Genomic DNA, 12,154 nt, shown 5'->3' on the forward strand with positions numbered 1-12,154 from the left:
AACTTTTAGAACTGAGAGGACTCTTGATAGCATACATTTTTTTCATTTTACAGACCAAGAAACTGAGTCCCTATAGGTGTAAATTTACCCATGACTATTCCTGTAATTAATGATATGTGATCATGGTCATGCTTTTAAATATGAGGCTGATAGGTGCTCATAAGTCATAAAACCATTAGTTATGTATAAAAAGGTGTGATTTAAAAACACTTATTTTACAGACAACAAAAATTCAGGAAAAGACAGGATTGGGTCCAGCAACCCTATGAGACAGTGGCTACTATATGGTCTGAGAATTTCAGAAAACTTTAGAGTTGGCTCTCCTCAGTGTCACCTGTCCTCTATGGCCTCACATTAGGAGATGTTAAATTATCCCCAATTTACTGAGTCACAGAAAAGTTACCTTTTCCAGGGCTGTACAACGAGCAATTATTGGTTACAAATGGTGCTGTTACTTTCAGGGTCTTTGGTCATTACTGAATTAGTTAACTTTTCCTCTGTCTTAGGCTCAATTCCTACCCTCTCCTCTCACAGCTCAGAACCTAGCCCTGCACTATTCTTCTTCCCCCACAACCAATCTAACTTCTTGGTGGTTTATTGCCTGGCATGGGTGTCAGGGATGGGTATCAGAGGGTGACGAGCCTCAGACAGTAGCTAGAATTCCTCATAGAAATCTCGGTATCCCTTCAAATTTAGATGGGCTAAGAGAAGCAGAGGTTCCCTTAATGCTAAACTGCCCAGAGTTCCTATAACAACTTAGGAACATGAAAACATGAATTAATTACAGGATTTGGATTAGAACCCAGAACTTCTGACTCCAAGTCCAGAGTTTGTTCCAATCCATGGGGAAAGTTTCTAGGAGCCCTTGCCTCTTTTCCTACTCTACACCTGAGGGTTCCCACCTCGTCTTCCCTGGTGTCCAGGGAGCACTCACCTAAATCTCCAGTGGTCATTCTTCAAAAGCCTTCAATTCCTCATTGGCCTTCTCTCCTTTCTCAATCTTCTCTACTCTCGTGAAAAATCAGTACTCATTGTCCTCACTATCACCTTCTTTCCCACTTGGTCCCAACACTGACCAGCTCTTACCATGAGCACAGCAACAGGCTTATCGTGGTTCTGACTGCCTCCTGCTTCCCCCTACACATATCTGTCCTGCACACAGGATCACTTTAATCCTCCTAAAACATTGATGACATCCTGTCAGCCACTCCTTATAGAAATATTGAAGAGGCCAGGATAAATCCAAGTATTACCTTCAAATACAAGCCCAAGATGACTCGGCCCCGAGCCATACTTACAACTTTGTTTGTCATCAACTCACATAATTATATGTTCCATGACTTTCTCCTAATTCTCTTCCTCTTTCTTTCATTCGTCTGCTGAAAAACTCCCTTGATTTTTTTTTTTTTTTTGTGGTACACGGGCCGCTCACAGTTGTGGCCTCTCCCGTTGTGGAGCACAGGCTCTGGACGCGCAGGCTCAGCGGCCATGGCTCACGGGCCCAGCCGCTCCTCGGCATGTGGGACCTTCCTGGACCAGGGCACGAACCCGTGTCCCCTGCATCGGCAGGCAGACTCCCAACCACTGTGCCACCAGGAAAGCCCTCCCTTGATTTTTAAAGACTCTAATAATTGTGCATTCCCCTTAACTTCTTTACTAATTACATCTCACAGACATGTACTGAGCACACAACACAGTTCTTCTTGGTTGTAGTAAATGAACTCCCAAATGTATGTTGGTGCCAGTGGGAACCTGACTACATGTGACAAAATCAATGTAGTGTTCTGAACTGTTAAGTTTTATTTTAGAAGTAGTTTAGTGCAAATGTTTGAGATATAATAACATGGACTAATGTTGGTGTTTAAGGTTACATGACTCATTTTGGTCTCATCATATTCTTCCTTGCATTACCCATATCTGCATACATGTCTCCTCTGGTTATTACATTACATATTCACTTTGATAAAATACCATAGATTATGCATGGGCACATCCCATACAATGCTCAGTAGAGTTTTTGTTCATCCCAAATAATCATGTATTGAAAAATCACTGATGATGTGGTAGGCAAGTCTAATGGTAAACTGGGAAGTGAACATTCCTAGACACACAAAAAATCAGAAGGGTAAAAATTTAAATCTAGGGAACTAAAGTACTGAGGAGGTTACTCCAGAACACAGAAAGATTCCACTGCATTCTGGGACCCAAAGAAGCAGCAGGGTTGAATGAAAAGAGCCATGTTTGGGATATAGTTTTATTGCTCATCCATCTCTCCCTCAACTGTCAGTCAAAAGTTGGCTGTGAGAAGGAGCATGAGGATAGAGAGAAATCAGTGAACTTACAATAGGGTACAAAGTCAAAGGGAAAATCACTCTCTATCTACATGGTCCCCACTCATTCAGCTCAAGGGAGAAATCATCATTCACCAGACAGAAGATCCTGTCTGAAGGGGAAAAGAAATCTCAGCAGTGTGGTGTTAGCAGAAAGAGGAAAGGCCTCTGTCTTGCTCAGACTGGCTGTGGTGTGAGGTTATATGCTGTTTAATTCTACCAGAGCCTCGAGTCTTTAAACCTCCTACTTCTGAGGGCCACCTTCAACACCATCTTCACTGGCTCCTTGCATTACTTCAACCACTTAAGGGGAATGAAGGGGAAATAAGAAAAGGGGTTTACTCTAAGGTCCAGGTAGAATCAGCCTCTGTTGTGGTTTCCTGCATGTGAGAGTCACACATGACATGAAGTGGTCATAAATCAAAGCTCAGCCTCATGCAGGGCTTTGAGGGACCTCTGCCCATAGAAGCAAAGCAGTGCCAGGCTGGCAGAGTCCCCCCTGGGAGCAGCCAGGAAATCAGGATTGTGTCTGGGAATTCACCCTCCAGGGCCTGAGTTAGCAGAGGCCAGGCCTCTGCCAGGAGCCTCTTCTCTGCAGCTGGGACTCCCTAAAGACACCACCCCCACTTCCCCACAGGCAACTTCCATCTAGCACTAGTTAGCCAACAGGAACAGCTCTTTGTGAGCCAATTAAAACCATTTGGACACAAACCACCTAGAGGGGTGGGATAGGGTGGGTGGGAGGGAGGGAGATTCAAGAGCGAAGAGATATGGGAACATATGTATATGTATAACTGATTCACTTTGTTATAATGCAGAAACTAACACACTATTGTAAAGGAGTTATACTCCAATAAAGATGTTTAAAAAACAACAAAAACAAACAAACAAAAAACATATGGAGGGAAAAGTTTGGCTTCACCTCAATGATGTTGGAATAAAGGCTCATCCTTCTTCCTGGCACATTTCCCCAGATACTGTTCTCCCTGGAGGGAGCAAGGATTGCTCCATTTCATGGCCATTGGAGGTATTTTCAAGTTTCATGGAATCATTTTCCTCTAACTTGTCCTTCAAGTGTCTGTTCCAAGGCCACGGTTTCCATCAGAGTCCAGCACCATCTCTCATGAGCTGAAGAAGCCCTTCCTGCTATTCCCTGGATATTGTAGCCTAGTAGATATTCTTAGTGTTCTGCCTGTAATATCTTGTCTCCTTGTGCTTGAGGGCAGAAAGCTAGGCTTTATATGAACTTTATCTATCACATTGTCAATTGGCCTTCTAGTAGATGACTTTGTTCTCGGCATTGACCTTTTGTCACTTGAATATTGAAAGCTGGCTATGTCTAACTTAGGAAATCTGATTCCAAATGAATCTGGTTTTCTAGATTAACTTTTCATTTGTGAGCCACACAGAGGTACACAGTGTATTGCCAAGCCCACCGTCAAAACAGGCCACCTTTTATTCATTCTAAACTTCAGGCATAGCCTGTTGCTCGTCAAAAACTACTGGTTCAGGTTCATCATGATTTCTAAATGTGACATACAACTGATATAAAGGCACAAACTTGCCCCTGTATTGTGGATGGATATATTTGCCAAGAAGGATGTGAGGTTATCTTTGTTGCATGAAAGTAGCTGCAGATGTCCCTTAAGAATTCAGACTTGATGATGCAGATCAAATCCCACAATACAAAGCCATGATTACAACACAAACTCCCTATAGAACCTAAAAAGACCAAAGAACTGCCTAGTGATCCAGTTGTTTCAAGAAATTTCTATCGTAAACAAATTCAGCTTATATCCTTAAAAATTGTCATAATGAAGCCAAAAGTAGTCTCAAGAAGTCATATCTAATATAATATTTTGGTAAAGAAATCATTCAAAGCCAAATAGGTAAATAAATTACTCTGACTTTACTACATGAAGTGGGGAGGAGAGGATCAGGAAGGAGGGAACAGGGACATGGTATACTACTGATGACATTTATATGGTCAGGCCACTCAGGATAGGGGTTCTCTTCCTCTCTGAACATCCCCTGCTCAACCATTGCCTGCTTCCCCTATACCCTACTCACACGACTGAACTTCCTACATGCTTGCCCCAGGCCCAGGCTAGTGATTGTCCTTATCAAAGGGGTAGTATGGGTTCTGGTAACTAATGCCCCAAACTGATGTAATTCCCTCTATAACTGGCAATCTACACCCACTACCATCCATTAAGCCACTGATGTCTCTGTTGCTGACTCCAGGCTTCTTCTTTGGTCTTAAACTGGGCAAATGTAGGCCTTAGAGACCTGCTGGGTGCAGCCCAACAGTTGGCAGAGCCAGCCAGGAGAACAAGGAAACTCTTGTGAGCACTGAGATGTTGGGAAATACAGGATGGGGAATGGAATGTTGCAGGGGTTGTCCACTAGCTTGTGGGGCCTGAAAGTTGTGGGTTTTATCCCGGGGTGGCCGGCCATTCACACGTGGGGTCCAAAAGTTGAGGGGGTAATCCTGAAAGTTGCAGGGGTAGTACTGTAGTGGATGTCTACTAGTATGTGGGACCCTGTAGTGGCTGTGCATGATGAATGGGGGCGGCCAAGAGATCTGGAGAACAATGGCCCCTCATGGCTCTGCTATTGTATCAAAGTGAGCCTTCTGTAATTGGTTAAGCTAGCTCTCTGAAGGAATTGGTATTTCTCTTCCTGTACCTTTGAGATGTATATGATCTACCTGGGTTCTCAGGAACTTTAATCTAATCATATGTGATCTCTAAGAGTAAATGAACAAAAAGGAGCAAGGATTTTAAAATTCTTTATGGGAATAATTATGTTTTGGGAGTGTCTATCTAAAATAGTCTCTCAAGATTTTTGTAACTTGAAACTAAACTAAGTTACATGAAGAGAATTCATTGACTAAGTCATTTCAAAAAAGGTAAAATATTGGAACATTAATTGCTGGTCAGGTCTAAGTTTATCTACTTTTGCCTGCTTAGGAGAATAAGACTAAAGCATTAAGCTTACCAATCAGGAAATGCACAATTGTTTTTTGGTTTTGGTGAGAGATTAAGGTTTTTAAGGGTTAAGATTATAATCAGTCATAATCCTAGTTACTATAACCAAGATTCTTTATTGCTTATATTGTGATAATATGTTTAACTGTGACTTTTTAAGTCTTTTGTCTTTTGTAGACAGTTATTGTTGTACTCCGATGCTTTTGCAAAAGTGCTTCATCTTCCAGATTCATAGGAACGACCTTTTGCTAATAACAGGTCTCTGATAAATTTCAGATTACACTTCAGAACTGGGTAAAAACTTAAATAATCCTAAAGGAAAACCTGATGGCTTCGTAAAAAGTTAATGGAAGGATTGGTTACTGAGTGAACTGGTGAATATGGTTATAATATTTATGGGTTTTGTCTGGAAAGTTTTGATCTGTGTTTTCCAGATAGAGGGATGCCCTTCCCCTCAAGTTAGTTGTGACTTACAGCAATTGGGTAAACTACTCCTGAGGGTAGAATTGAAACATTTTTCTTTTCTCTCTACCTAGTCCCTCCAAAAACTGGGACTCCTGGTTTCTGAGCAGCCTTATCAGGTGAATGGGAAAGACTGTCTCCTGGCATGTGCACGAATCTTGATATTTGGGATACCTCTAGAAGACAGAAATCCACTGAGGTGGAGGCTTATGGCAGGCTTTTGTCATGGCATTCCTGGCCTTGAGAGGCCTTTGGGGAATTCAGTCTGAGACTCCTGAGGACTTCTACCTCAGCCAGCTTGAAGGAGCTGATATGGTCAATTGCAAACAAACTAGTTTTGATTTGCTGTGTTTGCTGGAGATGAGGGTTATTTCAGAGAGAAAAAAGACTATGTTTTAGTGGATGTTAAATTCTATTTCTGTTAGTTAAGGTCTGTATTTATGACAGTTATTGTGTTAACCATGCTTTTGCCCTGATGTTCTGAATGGAAAGAAAATTATCTAGCGAAATTTTCACAGATTATAACTACTCATGAAATGTGACACTGCTTGCTTTAAGTCTGCTGCTAATAGCACATGTGCAATGCTTCTGTGACAATTGAGTGTAAGTGATAAAATGTATAGCCTATAAAGTGTTTCCCCATTAACATATCTCTGAGCCTGTTCATGAGATCAGCGTAGTTTTCCTCCAACGTGAGTGACTAGGTGAAAACAAAGGAGACGTAACAGCGAGGGACATGATCTGAACCTGAGGTAAGAGCCAGCACCCCAGCATTGAGGGATGGATATTTTGAGCATCACTGCTTTCTAACAAGATTTGCAATCAAAAGGGGAAATGATGGAAAATATGCACATATTCAGGTATGTGGGAAGTCAGAGGGCTTATGCATGTATTAACTTAAATTTTACCACCCATTTATGATAAAAACCCTGCAGAAAGTAGGCATAGAGGGAATTTTCCTCAACATAATAAAGGCCATATATGACAAACCCACAGCCAACATCGTCCTCAATGGTGAAAAACGGAAAGCATTTCCACTAAGATCAGGAAAAAGACAAGGTTGCCCACTCTCACGACTATTATTCAACATAGTTTTGGAAGTTTTATCCACAGCAATCAGATATGAAAAAGAAATAAAAGGAATCCAAATTGGAAAAGAAGAAGTAAAGCTGTCACTGTTTGCAGATGATATGATACTATACATAGAGAATCCTAAAGATGTTACCAGAAAACTACTAGAGCTAAACAATGAATTTGGTAAAGTAGCAGGATACAAAATTAATGCACAGAAATCTCTGGCATTCCTATACACTAATGATGAAAAATCTGAAAGTGAAATTAAGAAAACACTCCCATTTACCATTGCAACAAAAAGAAAAAAATATATAAGAATAAACCTACCTAAAGGAGACAAAAGACATATATGCAGAAAATTATAAGACACTGATGAAAGAAATTAAAGATGATACAAATAGATGGAGAGATATACCATGTTGTTGGATTGGAAGAATCAACTTTGTGAAAATGACTATACTACCCAAAGCAATCTACAGATTCAATGCAATCCGTATCAGACTACCACTGGCATTTTTCACAGAACTAGAACAAAAAATTTCACAATTTTTATGGAAACACAAAAGACCCCGAATAGCCAAAGCAATCTTGAGAATGAAAAAGGGCGTTGGAGGAATCAGGCTCCCTGACCGCAGACTATACTACAAAGCTACAGTAATCAAGACAGTATGGTACTGGCACAAAAACAGAAATGTAGATCAATGGAACAGCATAGAAAGCCCAGAGATAAACACACGCACATATGCTCACCTTATCTTTGATAAAGGAGGCAGGAATGTACAGTGGAGAAAGGACAGACTCTTCAATAATTGGGGCTGGGAAAACTGGACAGGTACATGTAAAAGTATGAGATTAGAACACTCCCTACCACCATACACAAAAATAAGCTCAAAATGGATTAAAGATCTAAATGTAAGGCCAGAAACTATCAAACTCTTAGAGGAAAATATAGGCACAACACTCTATGACATAAATCACAGCAAGATCCTTTTTGACCCACCTCCTAGAGAAATGGAAATAAAAACAAAAATTAAAAAATGGGACCTAATGAAACTTCAAAGCTTGGCACAGCAAAGGAAACCATAAAGAAGACCAAAAGACAACCCTCAGAATGGGAGAAAATATTTGCAAATGAAGCAACTTTGTCAGTTGGGTTAATCTCCAAAATTTACATACAACTCATGCAGCTCAATAACAAAAAAGCCAAAACCCAATCCAAAAATGGGCAGAAGACCTGAATAGACATTTCTCCAGAGAAGACATACAGATTGCCAACAAACACATGAAAGAATGCTCAACATCATTAATCATTAGAGAAATGCAAATCAAAACTACAAAGAGGTATCATCTCACACCGGTCAGAATGGCCATCATCAAAAAGTCTAGAAACAATAAATGCTGGAGAGGGTGTGGAGAAAAGGGAACACTCTTGCACTACTGGTGGGAATGTAAATTGATACAGCCACTATGGAGAACAGTTTGTAGGTTCCTTAAAAAACTAAAGATAAACTACGATATGACCCAGCAATCCCACTACTGGACATATACCCTGAGAAAGCCATAATTCAAAAAGAGTCATGTACCAAAATGTTCATTGTAGCTCTATTTACAATAGCCAGGAGCTGGAAACAACCTAAGTGTCCATCATTGGAAGAATGGATAAAGAAGATGCGGCACATATATACAATGGAATATTACTCAGCCATAAAAGGAAACGAAATTGAGTTACTTGTAGTGAGGTGCATGGATCTAGAGTCTGTCATACAGAGTGAAGTAAGTCAGAAAGAGAAAGACAAATACCATATACTAACTCATATATATGGAATCTAAGAAAAAAATGTCATGAAGAACGTAGGGGTAAGATGGGAATAAAGAAACAGACCTAGTAGAGAATGGACTTGAGGATATGGGGAGGGGGAAGCGTAAGCTGTGACAAAGTGAGAGAGTGGCATGGACATATATACACTACCAAATGTAAAATAGATAGTGGGAAGCAGCCGCATAGCACAAGGAGATCAGCTCGGTGCTTTGTGACCACCTGGAGGGGTGGGATAGGGAGGGTGGGAGGGAGGGAGATGCATGAGGGAAGAGATATGGGAACATATGTATATGTATAACTGATTCTTTTTGTTATAAAGCAGAAACTAACACACTATTGTAAAGCAATTATAATCCAATAAAGATGTAAAAAAAAAAAACTAAACATAGAATTATGATATGATCCAGCAATCCCACTACTGGGCACATACCCTGAGAAAACCATATTCAAAAAGACACATGCACCGCACCCCAATGTTCACTGCAGCACTATTTACAATAGCCAGGTCATGGAAGCAACCTAAATGCCCATTGACAGATGAATGGATAAAGAACATGTGGTACATATATACAATGGAATATTACTCAGCCATAAAAAGGAACGTAATTGGGTCATTTGTTGAGACATGGATGAATCTAGAGACTGTCATACAGAGTGAAGTAAGTCAGAAAGAGAAAAACAAATATCGCATATTAACGCATGTATGTGGAACCGAGAAAAATGGTACAGATGGACTGGTTTGCAGGGCAGAAATTGAGACACATGTGGAGAACAGATGTATGGACACTAGGGGAGGAAAGTGGCAGTGGGCAGGGTTGAGGTGACGAATTGGGAGATTGGGATTGACATGTATACACTGATGTGTATGAAATGGATGACTAATAAGAACCTGCAGTATATAAAAAAAAATAGTGAGGGAAGCTGTGTATGTGGGTAAGGTAGGAGGTCTATGGGAGCTCTCTGTACCTTCCGCTCAGTTTTGCTGTGAAGCTAACAATGATCTAAAAAAATAAAGTCTACTAAAAATGTTGGTAAAACTGGTTTGGGAGAGAAGATAAAACATCCAATTTAAAACATACTAAGTTTGAGATACCTAAAAGAGACACTTGCTGAGAGGGTGAAAGAGATACTGTTAACTCTGTCAAATAACACTGTTTGGTGTGTTAAATACTGTCATACTATTATTTGGTAGAAAATTTCCTATAAAAATACTATGGATACTAAAAAGTTATTTTGATCAAAAAAATCACCTAATTATTTAATAAATAAAGTGGTTGTTAATGGCCCATTTTACAATATAAGTCCTGGTGACCAGGTATATACTAACCTGTCTTCTTTTCTGTATTAAAAAAGCTAACAAGCACATTATTGTACTATAGTTTTGCAAGATGTTGCCACTGGGGAAACGGTAAAGTATACACAGGAGCCCTGTGTGTTATTTCTGACAACTGCATGCGAATCAGTAATGATCTCAAAATACAGTTTAATGAAAAAAAACAATTAACCAAAGAACAAGGGGATGGGTGGTAGGTAATAAGATAAGGAAATCCTTTCTCTTTCTCTGTGAAAGAATTTGACCTTGGAATAGCATTTTAGCTCTGTTCCCCTGGTAACCACCCAAGAAAGTATGTCAACTGTGTTTCTGAACAATCTTATTTATGTTTCTGACTGCCTTGGTAACATGCTCAAAAGATTCATCAGCTGCATGATGAGGCAACATTGCTTAAGATAAAAATGACTCCTGATTGGTAAAGTGTATTTACACTGGGCAAGTCCCTTGCAGGAACCTTGGAAACTCAGCTCTTCTCATAGGCTGTTACAAGATACATTAGATCTGATAGGGCCTAGGGCTTCAAAGCCAACATGAGTCTTGCTTCCTTGTACCTGAGCTATCATCTGAAACATCTGAGGAGACAGCTGCTGAATAGTTGTATGCACCTCTGAAAAGACCACTCCCACTGAAGGGAAATATCTGACAAAGACCAGCTGTCACACTGCACTCCTTGTATCTATTCAAAACACAAATGAAACAATAAAACGGTGTGAAGCCAGCTGAAATTATGGCTGCTGGGCCAGAAGATACTTCTGGACACTTGGAGGATGTGGAGGATAATGGCCCCAAAGTTACACCTATCTAATCTTAGCTATATATTCTTGGATAGAAGGTATAAGATCTAAATTTTTCTGTATGTTAAGATGCATGGGTACGTTTATTAATCATAATTTTTTACCTTTACCTCTTGGGACAGAAAATGCTCACTTCAACTTAAAGACTATTCTCAGATTTGTCCTTCTGTGTGGGCCATTGTTACCTGGTGTCTGGAGGCCTTGAGAACACACAGAATCACATGCCTTATGAGCATAGTGCTTTAGACACAGGAGGAAATCTGTAAGGGGTATCTTGAAATCTTTACAAAATATATTCTGTGCTAGCAAGAGATTAATATGCCACAATTTGCTAAGTCACATTTCTTGGGCTGATGTATTGCTGAGCCAAGAAATGAAAGAAAGTATTAATGTAATGTCATAAATGATGTGAATGAGAATAGAATAAGTGTGGATTACTTGTTAGAACTGGATCAATTTTAAATGTTTCAAAATATGTGCTCCTTAAACCTAGCCAATGATTTGAGTCCTATAGGACAAGATTAGATTTGGGTTTCAATGTTATTAATTGGTATAGGTATAATGGTATGCAGTACTGATTACACATGCATGTTGTTATGTATTAGACAATTCATTAATTAAACCTCTTATAGGAAAAATTGTAAAGATGATGTAAGGACTGGAACCATGGGGATGACGTGCAGTGTGACCCCTGAAGTCTACTGGTGGTAGAGCAAGCAGTGTGCTTCCAAGTGGGGTCATCTGAAGACACAAAGCTGTGCCACAGCTCTGGTACACAGCTGAGCAATGATGAACATAGCATATAGCGAGAATGTAGAGTCTGTGCTCAGGATAAATTTCTTTCTTTATTAATTTATTTTATTTTATTTATTTTTGGCTGTGCTGCATCTTCGTTGCTGCTCACAGGCTTTCTCTAGTTGTGGTGTGAGGGGGGCTACTCTTCGTTGAGGTGCGTGGGCTTCTCATTGAGGTGGCTTCTCTTTCTTGCCGAGCATGGGCTCTAGGTGCGCAGGCTTCAGTTGTGGCACATGGGCTCAGTAGCTGTGGCTTGCCGGCTCTAAAGCACAGGCTCAGTAGTTCTGGCACACAGGCTTAGTTGCTCCAAGGCATGTGGGATCTTCTAGGACCAGGACTCGAACCCGTGTTCCTCGCATTGGCAGGCGGATTCTCAACCACTTAGTCACCAGGGAAGTCCTCCATACACTCTTGTTGAAAGACTTACGGGGAAATAGGTTTGTTCTTGGCGGTTGTCTACTTGCCTTGCTCTCATTTACGCAGATGCAGAGCTACAAGTCACTGCCCTGTAGCAACGTCGGTTTCCTCCTGGAAGAACCAGGAACCCAGGAGCCAGC

Source organism: Mesoplodon mirus, assembly GCF_964341445.2.
Source record: "Mesoplodon mirus genome assembly, chromosome: 5".
Lineage (NCBI taxonomy): Eukaryota > Metazoa > Chordata > Mammalia > Artiodactyla > Ziphiidae > Mesoplodon > Mesoplodon mirus.